At 38.8% G+C, this 23,660-nt stretch overlaps 1 protein-coding gene and 1 long non-coding RNA gene across 2 annotated transcripts in view; one reads left to right on the top strand and one right to left on the bottom strand.

Moving 5' to 3' along the window:
• The window catches only part of LOC117324098, a 33,526-nt gene extending 12,864 nt beyond the window's left edge, over window positions 1–20,662 (bottom strand). Inside the window, exon 1 of the mRNA XM_033879754.1 lies at window positions 20,560–20,662. The gene's annotated coding sequence lies outside the window, so the exon portion shown is untranslated. The remainder of the gene's footprint in view (window positions 1–20,559) is intronic.
• LOC117324099 lies at window positions 12,917–19,280 on the top strand. The gene is made up of 3 exons (XR_004531892.1): window positions 12,917–13,207; window positions 17,227–17,292; window positions 18,482–19,280. It is a non-coding gene; the product is annotated as an uncharacterized LOC117324099 (long non-coding RNA).
• Window positions 20,663–23,660: the final 2,998 nt, after the last annotated feature.

Below are 23,660 nucleotides of genomic sequence, written 5' to 3' on the forward strand. Positions count from 1 at the left end.
TTCCCACACAGTCGATGTTTACATTCCCACACAGTCGATGTCTACATTCCCACACAGTCGATGTTTACATTCCCACACAGTCGATGTTTACATTCCCACACAGTCGATGTTTACATTCCCACACAGTCGATGTCTACATTCCCACACAGTCGATGTTTACATTCCCACACAGTCGATGTTTACATTCCTACACAGTCGATGTTTACATTCCTACACAGTCGATGTTTACATTCCCACACAGTCGATGTTTACATTCCTACATACCAATGTTTACATTCCCACACAGTCGATGTCTACATTCCCACACAGTCTATGTTTACATTCCCACACAGTCCATGTTTGCATTCCCAAACAGTCGATGTCTACATTCCCACACAGTCGATGTTTACATTTCCACATACCAATGTTTACATTCCCACACAGTCGATGTTAACATTCCCACACAGTCGATGTTTACATTCCCACACAGTCTATGTTTACATTCCCACACAGTCGATGTTTACATTCCCACACAGTCGATGTTTACATTCCCACACAGTCAATGTTAACATTCCCACACAGTCGATGTTTACATTCCCAAACAGTCGATGTTTACATTCCCCCATACCAATATCTATATTCCTACACGGTCGATGTTTACATTTCCCCATACCAATATCTATATTCCCACACAGTCTATGTTTACATTCCCCCATACCAATGTCTATATTCCCACACAGTCTATGTTTACATTCCCACACAGTCGATGTTTACATTCCCCCCATACCAATATCTATATTCCCACACAGTCTATGTTTACATTCCCCCATACCAATGTCTATATTCCCACACAGCCGATGTTTACATTCCCACACAGTCGATGTTTACATTCCGACACAGTCGATGTTAACATTCCCACACAGTCGATGTTAACATTCCCACACAGTCGATGTTTACATTCCCACACAGTCGATGTCTACATTCCCACACAGTCGATGTTTACATTCCCACACAGTCGATGTTTACATTCCCACACAGTCGATGTTTACATTCCCACAAAGTAGATGTCAACATTCCCACACAGTCGATGTTTACATTCCCACACAGTCGATGTTTACATTCCCACACAGTCGATGTTTACATTCCCACAAAGTAGATGTCAACATTCCCACACAGTCTATGTTTACATTCCCATACAGTCTATGTTTACATTCCCACACAGTCAATGTTAACATTCCCACACAGTCTATATTTATATTCCCATACAGTCCATGTTTACATTCCCATACAGTCTATGTTTACATTCCCACACAGTCGATGTTTACATTCCCACACAGTCGATGTTTACATTCCCACACAGTCAATGTCTACATTCCCACACAGTCGATCTTTACATTTCCACATACCAATGTTTACATTCCCACACAGTCGATGTTAACATTCCCACACAGTCGATGTTTACATTCCCACACAGTCTATGTTTACATTCCCACACAGTCTATGTTAACATTCCCACACAGTCGATGTCTACATTCCCACACAGTCGATGTTTACATTCCCACACAGTCGATGTTTACATTTCCACATACCAATGTCTACATTCCCACACAGTCTATGTTTACATTCCCACACAGTCGATGTCTACATTCCCACACAGTCGATGTTTACATTCCCACACAGTCGATGTTTACATTCCCACACAGTCGATGTCTACATTCCCACACAGTCGATGTTTACATTCCCACACAGTCGATGTTTACATTCCCACACAGTCGATGTCTACATTCCCACACAGTCGATGTTTACATTCCCACACAGTCGATGTTTACATTCCCACACAGTCGATGTTTACATTCCCACACAGTCGATGTCTACATTCCCACACAGTCGATGTTTACATTCCCACACAGTCGATGTTTACATTCCCACACAGTCGATGTTTACATTCCCACACAGTCGATGTTTACATTCCCACACAGTCGATGTTTACATTCCTACATACCAATGTTTACATTCCCACACAGTCGATGTCTACATTCCCACACAGTCTATGTTTACATTCCCACACAGTCCATGTTTGCATTCCCAAACAGTCGATGTCTACATTCCCACACAGTCGATGTTTACATTTCCACATACCAATGTTTACATTCCCACACAGTCGATGTTAACATTCCCACACAGTCGATGTTTACATTCCCACACAGTATATGTTTACATTCCCACACAGTCTATGTTTACATTCCCACACAGTCTATGTTAACATTCCCACACAGTCGATGTCTACATTCCCACACAGTCGATGTTTACATTCCCACACAGTCGATGTTTACATTTCCACATACCAATGTCTACATTCCCACACAGTCTATGTTTACATTCCCACACAGTCGATGTCTACATTCCCACACAGTCGATGTTTACATTCCCACACAGTCGATGTTTACATTCCCACACAGTCGATGTCTACATTCCCACACAGTCGATGTTTACATTCCCACACAGTCGATGTTTACATTCCCACACAGTCGATGTTTACATTCCCACACAGTCGATGTTTACATTCCCACACAGTCGATGTTTACATTCCCACACAGTCGATGTTTACATTCCCACACAGTCGATGTCTACATTCCCACACAGTCGATGTTTACATTCCCACACAGTCGATGTTTACATTCCCACACAGTCGATGTTTACATTCCTACACAGTCGATGTTTACATTCCCACACAGTCGATGTTTACATTCCTACATACCAATGTTTACATTCCCACACAGTCGATGTCTACATTCCCACACAGTCTATGTTTACATTCCCACACAGTCCATGTTTACATTCCCAAACAGTCGATGTCTACATTCCCACACAGTCGATGTTTACATTTCCACATACCAATGTTTACATTCCCACACAGTCGATGTTAACATTCCCACACAGTCGATGTTTACATTCCCACACAGTCTATGTTTACATTCCCACACAGTCGATGTTTACATTCCCACACAGTCGATGTTTACATTCCCACACAGTCAATGTTAACATTCCCACACAGTCGATGTTTACATTCCCAAACAGTCGATGTTTACATTCCCCCATACCAATATCTATATTCCTACACGGTCGATGTTTACATTTCCCCATACCAATATCTATATTCCCACACAGTCTATGTTTACATTCCCCCATACCAATGTCTATATTCCCACACAGTCTATGTTTACATTCCCACACAGTCGATGTTTACATTCCCCCCATACCAATATCTATATTCCCACACAGTCTATGTTTACATTCCCCCATACCAATGTCTATATTCCCACACAGCCGATGTTTACATTCCCACACAGTCGATGTTTACATTCCCACACAGTCGATGTTAACATTCCCACACAGTCGATGTTAACATTCCCACACAGTCGATGTTTACATTCCCACACAGTCGATGTCTACATTCCCACACAGTCGATGTTTACATTCCCACACAGTCGATGTTTACATTCCCACACAGTCGTTGTTTACATTCCCACAAAGTAGATGTCAACATTCGCACACAGTCGATGTTTACATTCCCACACAGTCGATGTTTACATTCCCACACAGTCGATGTTTACATTCCCACAAAGTAGATGTCAACATTCCCACACAGTCTATGTTTACATTCCCATACAGTCGATGTCTATATTCCCACACAGTCGATGTTTACATTCCCACACAGTCTATGTTTACATTCCCACACAGTCAATGTTTACATTCCCACACAGTCGATGTTTACATTCCCACATACCAATGTCAACATTCCCACACAGTCAATGTTTACATTCCTACACAGTCAATGTCTACATTCCCACACAGTCGATGTTTACATTCCCACACAGTCGATGTTTACATTCCCACATACCAATGTCTACATTCCCACACAGTCGATGTTAACATTCCCACACAGTCGATGTTTACATTCCCACACAGTCTATGTTTACATTTCCACACAGTCGATGTCTATATTCCCACACAGTCGATGTTTACATTCCCACACAGTCTATGTTTACATTCCTACACAGTCGATGTCTACATTCCCACATAGTCAATGTCTACATTCCCATACAGTCGATGTTTACATTCCCACACAGTCGATGTTTACATTCCCACACAGTCGATGTTTACATTCCCACACAGTCGATGTCTACATTCCCACATACCAATGTCTACATTCCCACACAGTCGATGTTTACATTCCCACACAGTCGATGTTTACATTCCCACATACCAATGTCTACATTCCCACACAGTCGATGTTAACATTCCCACACAGTCGATGTTTACATTCCCACACAGTCTATGTTTACATTCCCACACAGTCGATGTCTATATTCCCACACAGTCGATGTTTACATTCCCACACAGTCTATGTTTACATTCCTACACAGTCGATGTCTACATTCCCACATAGTCAATGTCTACATTCCCATACAGTCGATGTTTACATTCCCACACAGTCGACGTTTACATTCCCACACAGTCGATGTTTACATTCCCACACAGTCGATGTCTACATTCCCACACAGTCAATGTTAACATTCCCACACAGTCGATGTTTACATTCCCACACAGTCGATGTCTACATTCCCACACAGTCGATGTTTACATTCCCACACAGTCGATGTTAACATTCCCACACAGCCGATGTCTACATTCCCACACAGTCGATGTTTACATTCCTACACAGCCGATGTTAACATTCCCACACAGTCGATGTCTACATTCCCACACAGTCGATGTCTACATTCCCACACAGTCGATGTTTACATTCCCACAAAGTAGATGTCAACATTCCCACACAGTCGATGTTTACATTCCCACACAGTCGATGTTTACATTCCCACACAGTCGATGTTTACATTCCCACAAAGTAGATGTCAACATTCCCACACAGTCTATGTTTACATTCCCATACAGTCTATGTTTACATTCCCACACAGTCAATGTTAACATTCCCACACAGTCTATATTTATATTCCCATACAGTCCATGTTTACATTCCCATACAGTCTATGTTTACATTCCCACACAGTCGATGTTTACATTCCCACACAGTCGATGTTTACATTCCCACACAGTCAATGTCTACATTCCCACACAGTCGATCTTTACATTTCCACATACCAATGTTTACATTCCCACACAGTCGATGTTAACATTCCCACACAGTCGATGTTTACATTCCCACACAGTCTATGTTTACATTCCCACACAGTCTATGTTAACATTCCCACACAGTCGATGTTTACATTCCCACACAGTCGATGTTTACATTCCCACACAGTCGATGTTTACATTTCCACATACCAATGTCTACATTCCCACACAGTCGATGTTTACATTCCCACACAGTCGATGTCTACATTCCCACACAGTCGATGTTTACATTCCCACACAGTCGATGTTTACATTCCCACACAGTCGATGTCTACATTCCCACACAGTCGATGTTTACATTCCCACACAGTCGATGTTTACATTCCCACACAGTCGATGTCTACATTCCCACACAGTCGATGTTTACATTCCCACACAGTCGATGTTTACATTCCCACACAGTCGATGTTTACATTCCCACACAGTCGATGTTTACATTCCCACACAGTCGATGTTTACATTCCCACACAGTCGATGTTTACATTCCCACACAGTCGATGTTTACATTCCCACACAGTCGATGTTTACATTCCCACACAGTCGATGTTTACATTCCTACATACCAATGTTTACATTCCCACACAGTCGATGTCTACATTCCCACACAGTCTATGTTTACATTCCCACACAGTCCATGTTTGCATTCCCAAACAGTCGATGTCTACATTCCCACACAGTCGATGTTTACATTTCCACATACCAATGTTTACATTCCCACACAGTCGATGTTAACATTCCCACACAGTCGATGTTTACATTCCCACACAGTATATGTTTACATTCCCACACAGTCTATGTTTACATTCCCACACAGTCTATGTTAACATTCCCACACAGTCGATGTCTACATTCCCACACAGTCGATGTTTACATTCCCACACAGTCGATGTTTACATTCCCACATACCAATGTCTACATTCCCACACAGTCTATGTTTACATTCCCACACAGTCGATGTTTACATTCCCACACAGTCGATGTTTACATTCCCACACAGTCGATGTTTACATTCCCACACAGTCGATGTCTACATTCCCACACAGTCGATGTTTACATTCCCACACAGTCGATGTTTACATTCCCACACAGTCGATGTCTACATTCCCACACAGTCGATGTTTACATTCCCACACAGTCGATGTTTACATTCCCACACAGTCGATGTTTACATTCCCACACAGTCGATGTCTACATTCCCACACAGTCGATGTTTACATTCCCACACAGTCGATGTTTACATTCCCACACAGTCGATGTTTACATTCCCACACAGTCGATGTTTACATTCCCACACAGTCGATGTTTACATTCCTACATACCAATGTTTACATTCCCACACAGTCGATGTCTACATTCCCACACAGTCTATGTTTACATTCCCACACAGTCCATGTTTGCATTCCCAAACAGTCGATGTCTACATTCCCACACAGTCGATGTTTACATTTCCACATACCAATGTTTACATTCCCACACAGTCGATGTTTACATTCCCACACAGTCGATGTTTACATTCCCACACAGTCTATGTTTACATTCCCACACAGTCGATGTTTACATTCCCACACAGTCGATGTTTACATTCCCACACAGTCAATGTTAACATTCCCACACAGTCGATGTTTACATTCCCAAACAGTCGATGTTTACATTCCCCCATACCAATATCTATATTCCTACACGGTCGATGTTTACATTTCCCCATACCAATATCTATATTCCCACACAGTCTATGTTTACATTCCCCCATACCAATGTCTATATTCCCACACAGTCTATGTTTACATTCCCACACAGTCGATGTTTACATTCCCCCCATACCAATATCTATATTCCCACACAGTCTATGTTTACATTCCCCCATACCAATGTCTATATTCCCACACAGCCGATGTTTACATTCCCACACAGTCGATGTTTACATTCCCACACAGTCGATGTTAACATTCCCACACAGTCGATGTTAACATTCCCACACAGTCGATGTTTACATTCCCACACAGTCGATGTCTACATTCCCACACAGTCGATGTTTACATTCCCACACAGTCGATGTTTACATTCCCACACAGTCGTTGTTTACATTCCCACAAAGTAGATGTCAACATTCGCACACAGTCGATGTTTACATTCCCACACAGTCGATGTTTACATTCCCACACAGTCGATGTTTACATTCCCACAAAGTAGATGTCAACATTCCCACACAGTCTATGTTTACATTCCCATACAGTCGATGTCTATATTCCCACACAGTCGATGTTTACATTCCCACACAGTCTATGTTTACATTCCCACACAGTCAATGTTTACATTCCCACACAGTCGATGTTTACATTCCCACATACCAATGTCAACATTCCCACACAGTCAATGTTTACATTCCTACACAGTCAATGTCTACATTCCCACACAGTCGATGTTTACATTCCCACACAGTCGATGTTTACATTCCCACATACCAATGTCTACATTCCCACACAGTCGATGTTAACATTCCCACACAGTCGATGTTTACATTCCCACACAGTCTATGTTTACATTTCCACACAGTCGATGTCTATATTCCCACACAGTCGATGTTTACATTCCCACACAGTCTATGTTTACATTCCTACACAGTCGATGTCTACATTCCCACATAGTCAATGTCTACATTCCCATACAGTCGATGTTTACATTCCCACACAGTCGATGTTTACATTCCCACACAGTCGATGTTTACATTCCCACACAGTCGATGTCTACATTCCCACATACCAATGTCTACATTCCCACACAGTCGATGTTTACATTCCCACACAGTCGATGTTTACATTCCCACATACCAATGTCTACATTCCCACACAGTCGATGTTAACATTCCCACACAGTCGATGTTTACATTCCCACACAGTCTATGTTTACATTCCCACACAGTCGATGTCTATATTCCCACACAGTCGATGTTTACATTCCCACACAGTCTATGTTTACATTCCTACACAGTCGATGTCTACATTCCCACATAGTCAATGTCTACATTCCCATACAGTCGATGTTTACATTCCCACACAGTCGACGTTTACATTCCCACACAGTCGATGTTTACATTCCCACACAGTCGATGTCTACATTCCCACACAGTCAATGTTAACATTCCCACACAGTCGATGTTTACATTCCCACACAGTCGATGTCTACATTCCCACACAGTCGATGTTTACATTCCCACACAGTCGATGTTAACATTCCCACACAGCCGATGTCTACATTCCCACACAGTCGATGTTTACATTCCTACACAGCCGATGTTAACATTCCCACACAGTCGATGTCTACATTCCCACACAGTCGATGTCTACATTCCCACACAGTCGATGTTTACATTCCCACACAGTCGATGTTTACATTCCTACACAGCCGATGTTAACATTCCCACACAGTCAATGTCTACATTCCCACACAGTCGATGTTTACATTCCCACACAGTCGATGTCTACATTCCCACACAGTCGATGTTTACATTCCTACACAGCCGATGTTTACATTCCCAAACAGTCGATGTTTACATTCCCACACAGTCGATGTTTACATTCCCACACATCCCACACAGTCGATGTTTACATTCCCACACATCCCACACAGTCGATGTTTACATTCCCACACAGTCGATGTTTACATTCCCACACAGTCTATGTTTACATTCCCACACATCCCACACAGTCGATGTCTACATTCCCACACAGTCGATATTTACATCCCCACACAGTCTATGTTTACATTCCCACACAGTCGATGTTTACATTCCCACACAGTCGATGTTTACATTCCCACACAGTCGATGTTTACATTCCCCCATACCAATGTCTATATTCCAACACAGTCAATGTCTACATTCCCACACAGTCGATGTTTACATTCCCACACAGTCGATGTCTACATTCCGAAACAGTCGATGTTTACATTTGCACACAGTCGATGTTTACATTCCTACATACCAATGTCTATATTCCAACACAGTCAATGTCTACATTCCCAAACAGTCGATGTTTACATTCCCACACAGTCTATGTTTACATTCCCACACAGTCAATGTTTACATTCCTACACAGTCGATGTTTACATTCCCACACAGTCGGTGTTTACATTCCCAAACAGTCGATGTTTACATTCCTACACAGTCGATGTTTACATTCCTACACAGTCGATGTTTACATTCCCACACAGTCTATGTTTACATTCCCCCATACCAATGTCTATATTCCCACACAGCCGATGTTTACATTCCCACACAGTCGATGTTTACATTCCCACACAGTCGATGTCTATATTCCCACACAGTCGATGTTTACATTCCTACACAGTCGATGTTTACATTCCCACACAGTCGGTGTTTACATTCCCAAACAGTCGATGTTTACATTCCTACACAGTCGATGTTTACATTCCTACACAGTCGATGTTTACATTCCCACACAGTCTATGTTTACATTCCCCCATACCAATGTCTATATTCCCACACAGCCGATGTTTACATTCCTACACAGTCGATGTTAACATTCCCAAAAAGTCGATGTTTACATTCCCACACAGTCGATGTTTACATTCCCACACAGTCGATGTTAACATTCCCACACAGTCGATGTCTATATTCCCACACAGTCGATGTTTACATTCCCACACAGTCAATGTTTACATTCCCACACAGTCTATGTTAACATTCCCACACAGTCGATGTTAACATTCCCACGGCTATCGGCTACGTTCCCACAACTAACGGTTATATCCTTACAACATCATCCCCTCTTCCATCTACATATTTTCACAGCTATCGGCTGCTTTCCAACAACTTAAATTGATATCCATACAAAGCGGTGACTTTAAAAATTACAATTTATTTTCCAACAACCATAGCCTACATTCCAATGATATAACATCGTATCTGATGTTCTATTAAACATGTTCAAGATACCACGGGCTTGTACAGGCATTTTACTATCACCAATAAACACCAATAAAACGTAGAGGTAACGAGTGGGAAATTTAATATGCTGAAAAGTACTGATGGCATTTGAAAAATATTAGATAATGAGTATCCAGAACATATAAAATCCTATCTTTTTCATTATTTTAATTCGTCTGTATACCCGACCTACAATACATACCGAATATCTATAATTTTTACAGGGGCTTGGCACGATTTTCCAAATGATGGTCCATATATATATGTATTATAGTGTCTAATACATATATATATGGACCATCATTTGGAAAATCGTGCCAAGTCCCTGTGCTACACTACATACTGAATATCTATAATTTTAATTCATCTGTCTACCCGGCCTACACTACTTACCGAATATCTATAATTTAATTCGTCTATCTACCCGGCCTACACTACATACCGAATATCTACAATTTAATTCGTCTATCTACCCGGCCTACACTACTTACAGAATATCTATAATTTTAATTCGTCTATCTACACGGCCGTACATTATTTACTGAATATCTATAATTTTAATTCGTCTATCTACCCGGCCGTACACTACTTGCTGAAAATCTATAATTTTAATTCGTCTATCTACCAAGCCATACTTACCGAATATTTATGTCATCCAACACTTCCTCTACGTTTTCCATGACAATAAAATATCTGCTGCTATTTAGATTGATCCTTGTAGTAAATACGATTAATTGGAATTCGGAATGATAAAGACAATTCAGGTAGGCAGAATCCTTGAAATTGTACACAGGCAAAAGTGCCACACATGTGCCACATGCGTAGCATTTTTCATGCGATTTTCACACGATTTTCATGCGTATATCATATGATTTTCCACACGCATGATTTTCGCATGAAAAGTTCATGTCATCCACATGCGATTATCATGCGATTTACATGTCTACTTGACACGCATGAGAATCGCATGTTTTGTTGCTACATGCGAGATACATGTGAAATTTACATGCGTGTATCACATTAAAGATTTTAAGCATCAGAATCATGCATAAACAAATATTTTGTTGTTTTTCATTCATTTTTATTTTCTATTTTCATTTATTTTCATTCTTTCAGCACTTACAGTCTATTCCAATGCTTATGTGGGGTTTTTTTATCACTTTTCATATAAATGAGGACTGATTTTCAAGTGAGATCTTTTAATTGTTTTAAATTTCACATTAACCAGAAAAAAATGAACGATGTATACTATTTGAACAAATTCTTTTAAACTTGAAAACAAATTTCAAGACTTATACATAACTTAACTCAAATGGTATAGATTAAGAAACATGAATACATATATACAGTACTGTACATATGTATTTCTTTTTCTAAATAAATTCAAATAATCAAGATTACCAGGTCAATATAGTAGAACATATCTGGTATACACCAATGTTAATTTGACTAAGTTCGACTAAAGAAGCCATGAATGCATAATGATACCATTTTTTTAATTAACAGTAGCTATATAATTGCTCTTGTTGCTCATGCTTATTTCTATTGTTTGTCACAAATGTCCTCATGTTACACATGTGTCTGAGTGTATCTTTAAAAATCTTGAAATCTTGTTAAATGAAAATGTTTACATCTTTTATTATAAATTGACAATCGACACTTAATGATCATAAAGACATTGACAAAATATGCACATAAATCAGTCGGTCTCACTAGTTACCGACAAGAGCCGACAAGAAACTAGATTTACCGACAAGAGCCGACAAGAAGTTAGAATTACCGACAAGAAGCCGACAAGAAAGAAAATGAGAGATAAAATAGTTTTTATTTATTAAAACAATCTATGATTTGTTGATTTTTTTTATTTAGGAATATTTTGTGGTCTGATATAGATGGTTGTGACAGGTAATATTGAGCCGACAAGAAAAATAGATCTACCGACAAGAGGCTTGAATCACCGACAAGATAGAAAATAAAAGATAAAACACATTTTATTTATCAAAACTATGTTTGATTTGTTCATTTATTAGTTATTTATTATCTATTTGGATTGTTTTGTTGTCTAATGTAATGTTGGCGACAGTTAATATTGAGCCGACAAGAAAAATCACGTCCACGCACTGTATCACAACCATGTCTGGTGCAGGGCCAGAGCGCACCACTAGATATGAAAACAATTTGGTGTCGCTAAGAATTTGGTGCAAATACAATAAAATCGGGTGTGACATAATACCTAGCTTACATATATAGATAAATGAGATATTTATTTACCTCAGAACACATATTTAGTCCCATCTAGGTGTTTTAATTCGTCCGCATAGACCCTCGCTTACGCTAGTGAAAATTTCATACTTGACTCGACGCCATATTGCTACCGGCGGGGCGGCCTAATTAACCTAATCAGTACACGATGGAGCGAAAAGAAAAAAAAATACAATGTCAACATTTATTTTCATATATTTTACCGCTTATAATTAATAGATAATAATTTTTTGAATTGAATAACAGGTTTTGGGAAATAATATGCTCAGTTTCATTAATTTTAACTAAGTAAGAAGAAAACACAATAAATGATATGTGGTCTTTTCGGTCCATTGCGTTTGGATTCGGGTGGTTAGTCGTACTGTCACTTACAAACCGGAAAACCAGAATCAGAATTACAATCGCTAGCGCAGTCCGTGGCGGAGAACATATCTGTGATTCACGGCGAATCCTTTTCCCTTCACGTAACCAACGAGGCGGACAAAGATAACAGATAGGTAAGTGAAATGCGTGTGTGTGTTGTTTTTTTCAGTAGGGTCTACTCCGGATGTTACGTCACCAGTGACGTCACCAAGTTTGTTGCTGCGCCTGTCTCATTGAAGTTGTATTTCGGTGGGCTGTGTTGTATTTTACTGTCACTGCCAGTATTTCTTACAATATCTGAAAATCAGAGACGATGTTCCAAGATATGGATGTTTTGTCATGATTGTATGTTGCTTTGCACAAGCACGCGTGCAAAAAATAATCAACCCAGCGTTCAGAATGTCAAGCAAAGTCCCGTAGCCTCGAGCTCATCGGCAGTACCAGTACCGCTGACTGTAACTTGTAAGTAAACTTGTTTGTTGACATTGATGTAAACAGGCGACGCTAAATATGCACGAAGAACAGATCCCGTTTATTTTATATTTACTGTAGTAATACTTTTTTCTCCAAATTTAATTAATTTTAGATTTTGATAGGTCTAGCCGGTTTAGTTTTTTTTGTGGCTAGCTTTCTCAGTGATTGTTAACGTCTAAAAATATCAACGGGAATCGCCAGATTGAGGTCACAAATGTACAGAAAACCGCACGTGTGCTCACGGACATTTTCTCGTGAACGAGCAGAATATTGAAATACATTTTGATTTATAACCGCTCGCATAGATATACATATGTATACTACTCATAAAACATGTAACTTATCTTAAAGTATGCAGTATAGGCCTATCATCTTATTATTTTGTTGGTTCATTTTTAGTTGGATTATAGATACTAAAAATGCATCTAATGTAATTTTTTGTTTTCATGTTATTCCTGCCTCATTAAATCAAGGTCATACATGGAGTTCTTATGCCAGTTATATAAGAAATAATCCCCCCCCCCCCCCCCCCCCCCCCCCCCTCTACACACGCACACTTCCAGGTCACAAGGGTGTGACTTACACTGACCCCAATAATGACCCCTCCTTCCAAGTTTACCTTATAAGGTGTGAAGATCTGGACAGGTGTACATGGTCATATAAACTAGATAAAGATCCCCTTAATTGTTAGATGGAAACTGGTCATCACACCTTACCTTTACCAAGCTCATAAAGTAAACCGGTACAGACTTAAGCTTATGACTAGCTATCTTACACTTTTGAAATGATATGATTGTCCCAGGTATCCCAGCTAGGTTGCCATAGAATAAGAACTCCGAAGATGTGAAATTTATGCGACTCATAGTCATGCTCATTTCCAACAATTTAACTCTACCTAATAACTAATATATAAAACGTCCTTTATGCAGACTTTGAACCTGGCATTTTTAACTTAATATAAATAATCTATATTTCAATTTCATGCATTTCTTCAAATAGGGAAATAAATATTTATGATGTAGTATAAAAGCGTGTTACAACACTCAAAAATGTACAGTAAATGGTCAAAATAATATTCTTCAAACTAATTTTTATATTTGGAGTAGAAAACTTTTAGTCAACTTCACATTTAAAACCACTAATTGATACTCAAATATACATTTATGAGTTAACTATTCTTAATGATATCATGATTACTATTACTTTATATCTCTGATACTGTAATGGAAGTATATGTAAAGAGTATAATGAGAAGTCAAGTCAATATGTACATGTATATCACTGTAGCAGGCGGGTTTTAATTGTAAATACTGTACATAGTTAATATGGTCGCCTTCTAGCTTCCAGCTAGGGGGAATTTCCCTTTAGCTCAGTGGACCAGTAAGCCGGGGTCGATGGTTCGATCCCAGCTGGCTGCACACTGCTACTCCTTGAACTTTTACATCCATTGATTAATATAATTTTCATGTATGAGTTAAGCAAATTCTTATCAAGCTTTCATGTACACTAACTGCAGTTGGCCTTATGTCATTTTTTAAAAGTTTAAACATTTGAATTTATGATTTTAAAATTGGCTTGAACAACCATCCTACATTCATGAGAGTGACACGTCATAATCTGTTACATAAAATGTAAGAGTGACACGTCATACTATGATATATATTGAATGAGTGGGAAAGGAAAATTATGTAGTTCCAACAGGTCCGTTTTACAGGTAAATTGTACATAGTTTGCTGCCCAGAGGCAAATTGTACCTCAGACTGTAGATTTATAGGCCTATTTAATTTTCCTGGACGTGAACAATGTGTACTAATAACGGGTATACGGCTATAGGTTGGTTTTTGGAAGTGGTGAATTTACATTCTTTATACCTTTGGGAATTTCACTGAAGTTTTTTTTTACTTTAACATCTTTCTTTGGAATAAATTTTAAAGCATTGTCTTTATATTTTTGAATCAAACAAGAGAACTGCATCATTTCTTAATTTGTTTTGCATAATTTTTTTCTGAACTTATATCATTCAATTACATGTATTTGTAGAACTATTGAAATGACACTGCAAGCTGGAAAGTTCCTCATGCATCAGGTCCTGTCACTACAATACATGATATCAGGGATATGTCCCTGGTCATAATGATTGTTTAAATAAGAAAATTTAAAGATTTGAAATTGATTTCGAAATGAAATATTGAATAACTTCAGCCTGTGTTGTGTGATGGGAATAATTTTGAAAGATCAAATTTAACTATTCAAATGATTTGCTTCATGAATCTCACATTATCAACATGTTTTTTTTTCAAATAAGACTTTTTATTCAAATTTTTAATGAAACATGATTACATCATATGCAAATGCTAAAAATTTGAAATTATTTGTTTTGAAGTCTCTGACCTGACCTTGATTGAGACTATATCTTTGGACAGAGCCAAATTATATCTTTTGCCATGTATAAAAAGAAATCAATGTGGAGAAAGCTAAGTTGATACTAAAATATTTTCAATTAAGTCATATTCAGTTATTTTGGGTGAGGAACCATGTACATTTTTGTACACTTTTGAATTCAAGTTGATTTCATCTATTTACAAAGGTATTACAGAAAATTATTTGACAAATTCGAACAATGACCAGGAATAAATTATCACAATTCTTTGAAATGTCATCTGCACACAGGTAAAATATAGTTGGCTTAGTTGCACAGGGACTAATGTAAAAAGTTCACAATGTATGTGGCCATCACTGCAATGGACAAATATTTACATCAGAAAGGGCATTCAATTCCAGGCCTCAGAGCGCAGTTTATTTCCCTCTTGAGAAAAACTAAATTGAAATATTTTAAAAGTTTTCACAAAATATGGTTTTCATTTCATATTGCAGAACTATTCTCTCAATTTCAAGTGACCTACTGGTATTCTTATCGCCTTTTGCCTGTCGTTGTCCGTCATGCATCCGTAAACAATTTACATTTTTGACTTTTTCTCCAAAACCCCTGAACCAAATTCAATGAAATCTGGCTAAAGGTCAACGAAATTGTGAATTACATGGTCCCCACCCCCCAGGGGCCTGAGGTATGGGGCTAAAAAGGGTCAAAATGACTGCAACTTCAAAAATATTCTTCTCTATATAGTTATATACTCTCAGATATGTTGGAATCAAATACTCTTCATAGATGGAAGGGTCTTATGGTGCTTTACCAAAATTATGAATTTCATGACCCAGGGGTCTCACATTTTGCCCCTCGGGAGGGGGTAAATTTTACGTTAGTTTATATAGGGAAATCACATTTTTGACTATAATTTGTTTGATTTCTATTGGAATTCATTCTAACTTGGTTAACATTATTAGCTTGTGATGGCAGTTTGATGGTATACACATGTTGGCCCTGACTGACCCCCAGGGGCAGATAGGCGGGGCTAAAAAGGGTCAAATTGACTAAAAATTTCAAACATCCTCTTCTCAAGACCCAAATAACTAAATAAGGTAGAATCAAATACTCTTCATAGTTGGAAGGGGCTTATGGTGCTTAATTAAAATTATGAATTTCATGACACTGTGGTCACACATCTACCCCTTGGGAGGGGGTAAATTTTATTATAGTTTATATAGGGAAATCACATTTTTGACTATGATTTGTTTGATTTCTATTGGAATTAATTCATTCTGATTTCATTAACATTATCAGCTTGGGATAGCAGTTGATGGTATGCACATATTGGTACTGACTGACCCCTTGGGGCTGATGGATGGGGCCAAGAATGGTCAATTAAATTAACTGAAATATTTCAAATCTCAGGTGACCGTTAAGGCCCATGGGCCTCTTGTTCACTTATTTGATACAACTGCAATTGTTAGATATTTTATTAAAACTGGTATACACGTACTGCTACCATATAAGAGGTTAAAAACATTTATTTATTCATACAGTTTGCAAACAAATTGATATCAATGATTAAATGAAGCTGAATTTATGTTTTTATTTTCTGAAAACTATTTTGTTTTCTTTGTTTTAGATATCTTCAACATCCAGCTCCTAGAGGGACACCAGCTGTAAGAACTCCTGTCAGCTTCAAGTCTAGGTAATCACACATGTCTTGTAACTTCATAATAATCTTTAAAAAATACTTATTTATTTGGACACTTAACCAACTGCTGTTTGTTTAATCACTGTTACCTTCATGTCAAGCTCATAAAGAAATGTGATAATTTTTATAAATTTTCTATAATAAATATGAAACATCAATGTGTAAGCACTGTCTTTGACTTTTCCAACGTCCAGGTCAGTTTTGTTTCTTTTTACGCCCTGTTGAAAGCCAATATCATTTAAGGATGTACCAGGTTTGGAGGAGAAGGAACGCTGGAAAACCCAGTGTTTAATCCGAGGGATTCACTGATCTCTGGTCAGTGCCAAGTAGCTGCCCCACTTGGGTTTCAAACTCACAACAGAGAAGCCTGAGGGGCAGGTCAAAAAGGGTCAAATTGACTGAAATTTTGAAAATCTTTTTCTCCACTCCCAGATAAGCTGAAATCAAATACTCTTTGTATCAAAGATGTAGATGGAAAGGTCTTGAGGTCCTTTACCGAAATTGTAAATTTCATAACCCTGCGGTCAAGCGTCTTCATTGAGAAGGGGTAAAATTTACTTTATTTTATATAGGGAAGGCATTTAACCTCTGCTCATAAAGCTGTATATGATACTGCCATTGCAATGATTCAGTGATTAATTCTCTAAAATAATTATACCCCCGCAACGAAGTTAGGGGGGGGGGGGGGGGGGGGGGGTATACTGGAATCAGGTTGTCTGTCCGTCCGTCCGTCCGTAGACGCATTTTGTCAAAATTATGGTTGCTATGGCAACTGGTCACTATAAACAGGTTTTCCGATAAGAACCATAACTTTAAGTTTGTCCAGACAACTCCTCCTAAACCAAAGTGCCGCTTTCAATGAAACTTTTCACAAATATAGAGGACCATGTGTAGATGTGCATGCCACTTTTGTTTCTTTTTTTTCTTTTTTTTTAAATGTGGTTGCTATGGCAACTGGTCACTATGTTACTGGGTTATCTTATTAAGCCTTCCATTTCACCATTGCAGATTGTGGGGGTATAAGTCAGCCATCTTGGCGACAGTTCTAGTTAATTTTGAAAAGTAATGTAGTCATATTATTGAGATTTTGATTATCATCTCATAATTAAATATCGTTCATCATGTGTGAATGTACCATGAAAAACCAATTTTGATTACTTTTTTCTTTTAATTTTGTTTACAGAAACTTCAACAAAGGTGGACATCTGGAGAAGCTGAAAGACAGATCTGCAACATAGTGAAACTGTTTTCTGCTTTCGGCAAATGGACAGTCAGTCAGTCACAGCAGGCAAGGCTCGGCAGTTTTGAAACCCATGTGAACAGTGTTAAGCTTCAAGGAAAAAGATTCAATGAACTGTATATCATATGATTCTGTATAATATATCCATGCAACAAAAGTGATTTCTGGAACTAGAAGTAATGCTGTTGGAGAGGCAAACAATATGAATAAGACAACAGAATCTCCGTCTTGTTGAAAAAGTGATGTTTTTCTCTATACAAGTTATACCAGTAATGCAAAGGCCAAGGACATGGATAGTGGTTTTTAATATTTATATATATGTGTATTGATCTTTCTTACCATAAGATAAACTGACATTCTAAACTATAAATTATTTACAGTGCAACTTGGTTTTGTATGGATTTACTTTACATGAGCAAGTATTAAATGAATTATATTTTTGATTCTAAATAACAAATTTTCATCTTGTTATTATTGATTAGACTTTAAGATAATATGCCCATTGGGCATCTGACATTGTTCTGTTTGGTTTGCTTTATTTTGTTTACAGCCATTAAAGGGATGTCAGGTGTTGAATGTATAGAGGAAAGCCTGAGTACCTGAGATAAACCAAAGATCTATGATCAGTACCTGGCAATTGTCCAATGTGGTTTTCAAACTCACAATCCAGAAGTGAAGGTTATAATGGAACAATGTTGGGACACATTAACCACTCGGCCACTGTGGACCCTGACATGACAAATTCTGAGTGGTAATAGAATTGTTTGAGAATGATCTAGTACATTTCTGAAGAAATTCTAGAACAATTCAAGACTTTCTCAGAGGACATGTGATTTACGCATGTGCTCTTTTCATGCATATTACACACGTAATTTACATACGAGATACGCACGTAGCTCTTTTCGTCTCCTCCACATGCGTATTGATTCGCACGATTCTCGCACGACAGATTTTACATGCGTTTAACGCATATGATACGCATGATTTACGCATGTAGCTACGCATGATCCACGCATGTCGAAATTTACATACGAGACACATGCGTATTACGCATGATATTCATATGAACTCAACGCACGATTTACGCGCGTGCTCTTTTCTGCTTAACCACGCATGTAAATTTCATATGATTTTCATGCGTTTTACGCATGTGGCACATGTGTGGCACTTTTGCCTGTGTAAACACCATACTAGTGGCGTCATAGATAGTCATAACAAGTGTTCCTCGGAGTATTATTACAAGTCATATGAGGCACTTTCGAGCACATTTTATCAAAATATAATATGGAAACATTTTTTAGGAAACTTTCCATACATTTTCCGGGAGGCGTTTAAGGTTTATCTAGAACCACTTTTCACATCTTTCCATATTGTTACTTCTACCCCATGAAACACGGATTCCTAAATATCACGTCTCATAACCAGTTATGCTGTACACACGATTTGGTATCTGATACAGATTCTAGAGGATTTAATGCTTTTCGCCATAGCAAAGAACAAAATTAATCGATTACTGTCAGGTTTCCATGGTGATTAAATCCCTACAAAACGCATCTTTTCTTGGCGACGTTACTATAGCGGAAGTGAGGAAGTCGTTACATATGTTGATCCTTGTGTGTTGGACAGCCGTTTAGATATATATCAGGCAGGGAACGTTTATAGGTCCCTAATGAATACATGGTCATTGGTCAAAGGCAATCAGTATGTAGGTACATCGCAAACCTCGTGAACAAAGAACCATCATGACAGGTCATTTATTTAAAATGGACGCGACACATATTCAATTAATATTGATAAGTTTGTGTCGCAGAAGATGAACTATAAGCAATGGTTATAAGTGAGTGTTAGACATACGAAAAATTATCAAAAAATACAGTAATGTAAGCTTACGCCTTGTTTTCCAATCATGCTAATAGATGTTATTGTATTGTTATATAGTGTGTCAGTGTATTTAAATGAATGATATTGTTTAAGCTAAAATATATAATTTATAAGATAATAGGTACAGAAATACAATTTACCTTGTCTTGACGTTAAATATCACCACAAGTCCGCACACTTTGATAAACACTGATCAAATCACGTTTGTGCCAAGTTGGTTTACAGTTTCTCAAGTTTTCAATATTTGATTAATTAATTCTGATGCATTCTGAATGGCGTGCTAGCTTTTTACAGTGCCAGTGAATACACCCCTACTGTTGTCTCTGTCGCGAGGGACCTTGGATATCAAATACATCAGGATTAAATACTCCACGTCTTCATTACAATCAGACAACTTCAATTATGTATTTAAGATTTTAATGAAAGCCCGTCACGACGATTGAAGTATACTGACTGTATCATGGATGAGCTCGTCTGACGTTGAATAGCAATACTATAGTGTTAAACAGGGTATACTCAGTTTGAATACTGATATTAAACTTATAGTTTTTAAATATTTTTAATCTGAACGCGTCTTTTGAAACCAAACTCCTTTTCTATGCAAAGAACAATGTGTAATACATTTAACTGACCCCAGAGTTTGCCTGAATATCAAATAATACTACACGAGAATTGGGTGTTATTTAAGGACGCCGTAAAGCGTGAATCAGAATAAGCCGTCATTAGGTTCTCATATCAAAACTTAACTCAAAGGTATTGAGAAATAATACATCACATATATACACATTGTACAAGATTCTTTATAGGGGACAAACTATCCATAATAAACTCACCGAGAGCGTATTAATACGATAGAATATTCTACAATATGACGGATCTTATCGCCAATCTTGTCTGTACGATATAACGTACAATTTCTCCATCTTCAGTCCTCTACTGATAATCAATGGTCGTGTCATCCAAATTGTCAAAACACTTTAATATGAGGTATCTATCCGGTTACCAAAGTATATCATAGTGAAGTCATAGTGAACTGTAGGCCTACGAGAATCTCTTGTCATAGATATGGTCGCCTTAACCGTGCTCACTTTTAAAAGACATTTATTTCATTTACTAGAGAACTGATTATCTCTGGATCTGCCTACATTGCCGAGATAACAGACATTGCATTAATGCTTTCTCGTCATTTTACCCAATTTTGATACTAGCTCGATTACGTTGTCCCTTTGGCGCAAAATATCATGTGTCTAAATTCTATAGGGGGTGGGGGTTATGTATTGATTCTGTAGGGGGTGGGGGTTATGTATTGATTCTGTAGGGGGTGGGGTTATGTATTGATTCTGTAGGGGGTGGGGTTATGTATTTATTCTGTAGGGGGTGGGGGTTATGTATTTATTCTGTAGGGGGTGGGGTGTTGTATTGATTCTGTAGGGGGTGGGGTTATGTATTGATTCTGTAGGGGGTGGGGGTTATGTATTGATTCTGTAGGGGGTGGGGTTATGTATTGATTCTGTAGGGGGTGGGGGTTATGTATTGATTCTGTAGGGGTGGGGGTTATGTATTGATTCTGTAGGGGGTGGGGGTTATGTATTGATTCTATAGGGGTGGGGTTATCTATTGATTCTGTAGGGGGTGGGGTTATGTATTTATTCTGTAGGGGGTGGGGGTTATGTATTGATTCTGTAGGGGGTGGGGGTTATGTATTGATTCTGTAGGGGGTGGGGGTTATGTATTGATTCTGTAGGGGGTGGGGTTATGTATTGATTCTGTAGAGGGTGGGGGTTATGTATTGATTCTGTAGGTGTGGGGGTTATGTATTGATTCTGTAGGGGGTGGGGGTTATGTATTGATTCTATAGGGGTGGGGTTATCTATTGATTCTGTAGGGGGTGGGGTTATGTATTTATTCTGTAGGGGGTGGGGGTTATGTATTGATTCTGTAGGGGGTGGGGGTTATGTATTGATTCTGTAGGGGGTGGGGTTATGTATTGATTCTGTAGGGGGTGGGGTTATGTATTGATTCTGTAGGAGGTAGGGGTTTATGTATTGATTCTGTAGGGGGTGGGGTTATGTATTGATTCTGTAGGGGGTGGGGTGTTGTATTGATTCTGTAGGGGGTGGGGTTATGTATTGATTCTGTAGGGGGTGGGGGTTATGTATTGATTCTATAGGGGTGGGGTTATGTATTGATTCTGTAGGGGGTGGGGTTATGTATTGATTCTGTAGGGGGTGGGGGTTATGTATTGGTTCTGTAGGGGGTGGGGTTATGTATTGATTCTGTAGGGGGTGGGGTTATGTATTTATTCTGTAGGGGTGGGGGTTATGTATTGATTCTGTAGGGGGTGGGGTTATGTATTGATTCTGTAGGGGGTGGGATTATGTATTGATTCTGTAGGGGGTGGGGGTTATGTATTGATTCTGTAGGGGGTGGGGGTTATGTATTGATTCTGTAGGGGTGGGGGTTATGTATTGATTCTGTAGGGGGTGGGGTTATGTATTGATTCTGTAGGGGGTGGGGGTTATGTATTGATTCTGTAGGGGTGGGGGTTATGTATTGATTCTGTAGGAGGTGGGGGTTATCTATTGATTCTGTAGGGGGTGGGGGTTATGTATTGATTCTGTAGGGGGTGGGGGTTATGTATTGATTCTGTAGAGGGTGGGGTTATGTATTGATTCTGTAGGGGGTGGGGGTTATGTATTGATTCTGTAAGGGGTGGGGTTATGTATTGATTCTGTAGGGGTGGGGTTATGTATTGATTCTGTAGGGGGTGGGGTTATGTATTGATTCTGTAGGGGGTGGGGGTTATGTATTGATTCTGTAGGGGGTGGGGGTTATGTATTGATTCTGTAGGAGGTGGGGTGTATGTATTGATTCTGTAGGGGGTGGGGGTTATGTATTGATTCTGTAGGGGATGGGGTGTTGTATTGATTCTGTAGGGGTGGGGGTTATGTATTGATTCTGTAGGGGGTGGGGGTTATGTATTGATTCTGTAGGGGGTGGAGGTTATGTATTGATTCTGTAGGGGGTGGGGGTTATGTATTGATTCTGTAGGAGGTGGGGTGTTGTATTGATTCTGTAGGGGGTGGGGGTTATGTATTGATTCTGTAGGGGGTGGGGTTATGTATTGATTCTGTAGGGGTGGGGGTTATGTATTGATTCTGTAGGGGGTGGGGGTTATGTATTGATTCTGTAGGGGGTGGGGGTTATGTATTGATTCTGTAGGAGGTGGGGGTTATGTATT

The sequence above is a fragment of the Pecten maximus genome, chromosome 3 (assembly GCF_902652985.1).
Source record: "Pecten maximus chromosome 3, xPecMax1.1, whole genome shotgun sequence".
Lineage (NCBI taxonomy): Eukaryota > Metazoa > Mollusca > Bivalvia > Pectinida > Pectinidae > Pecten > Pecten maximus.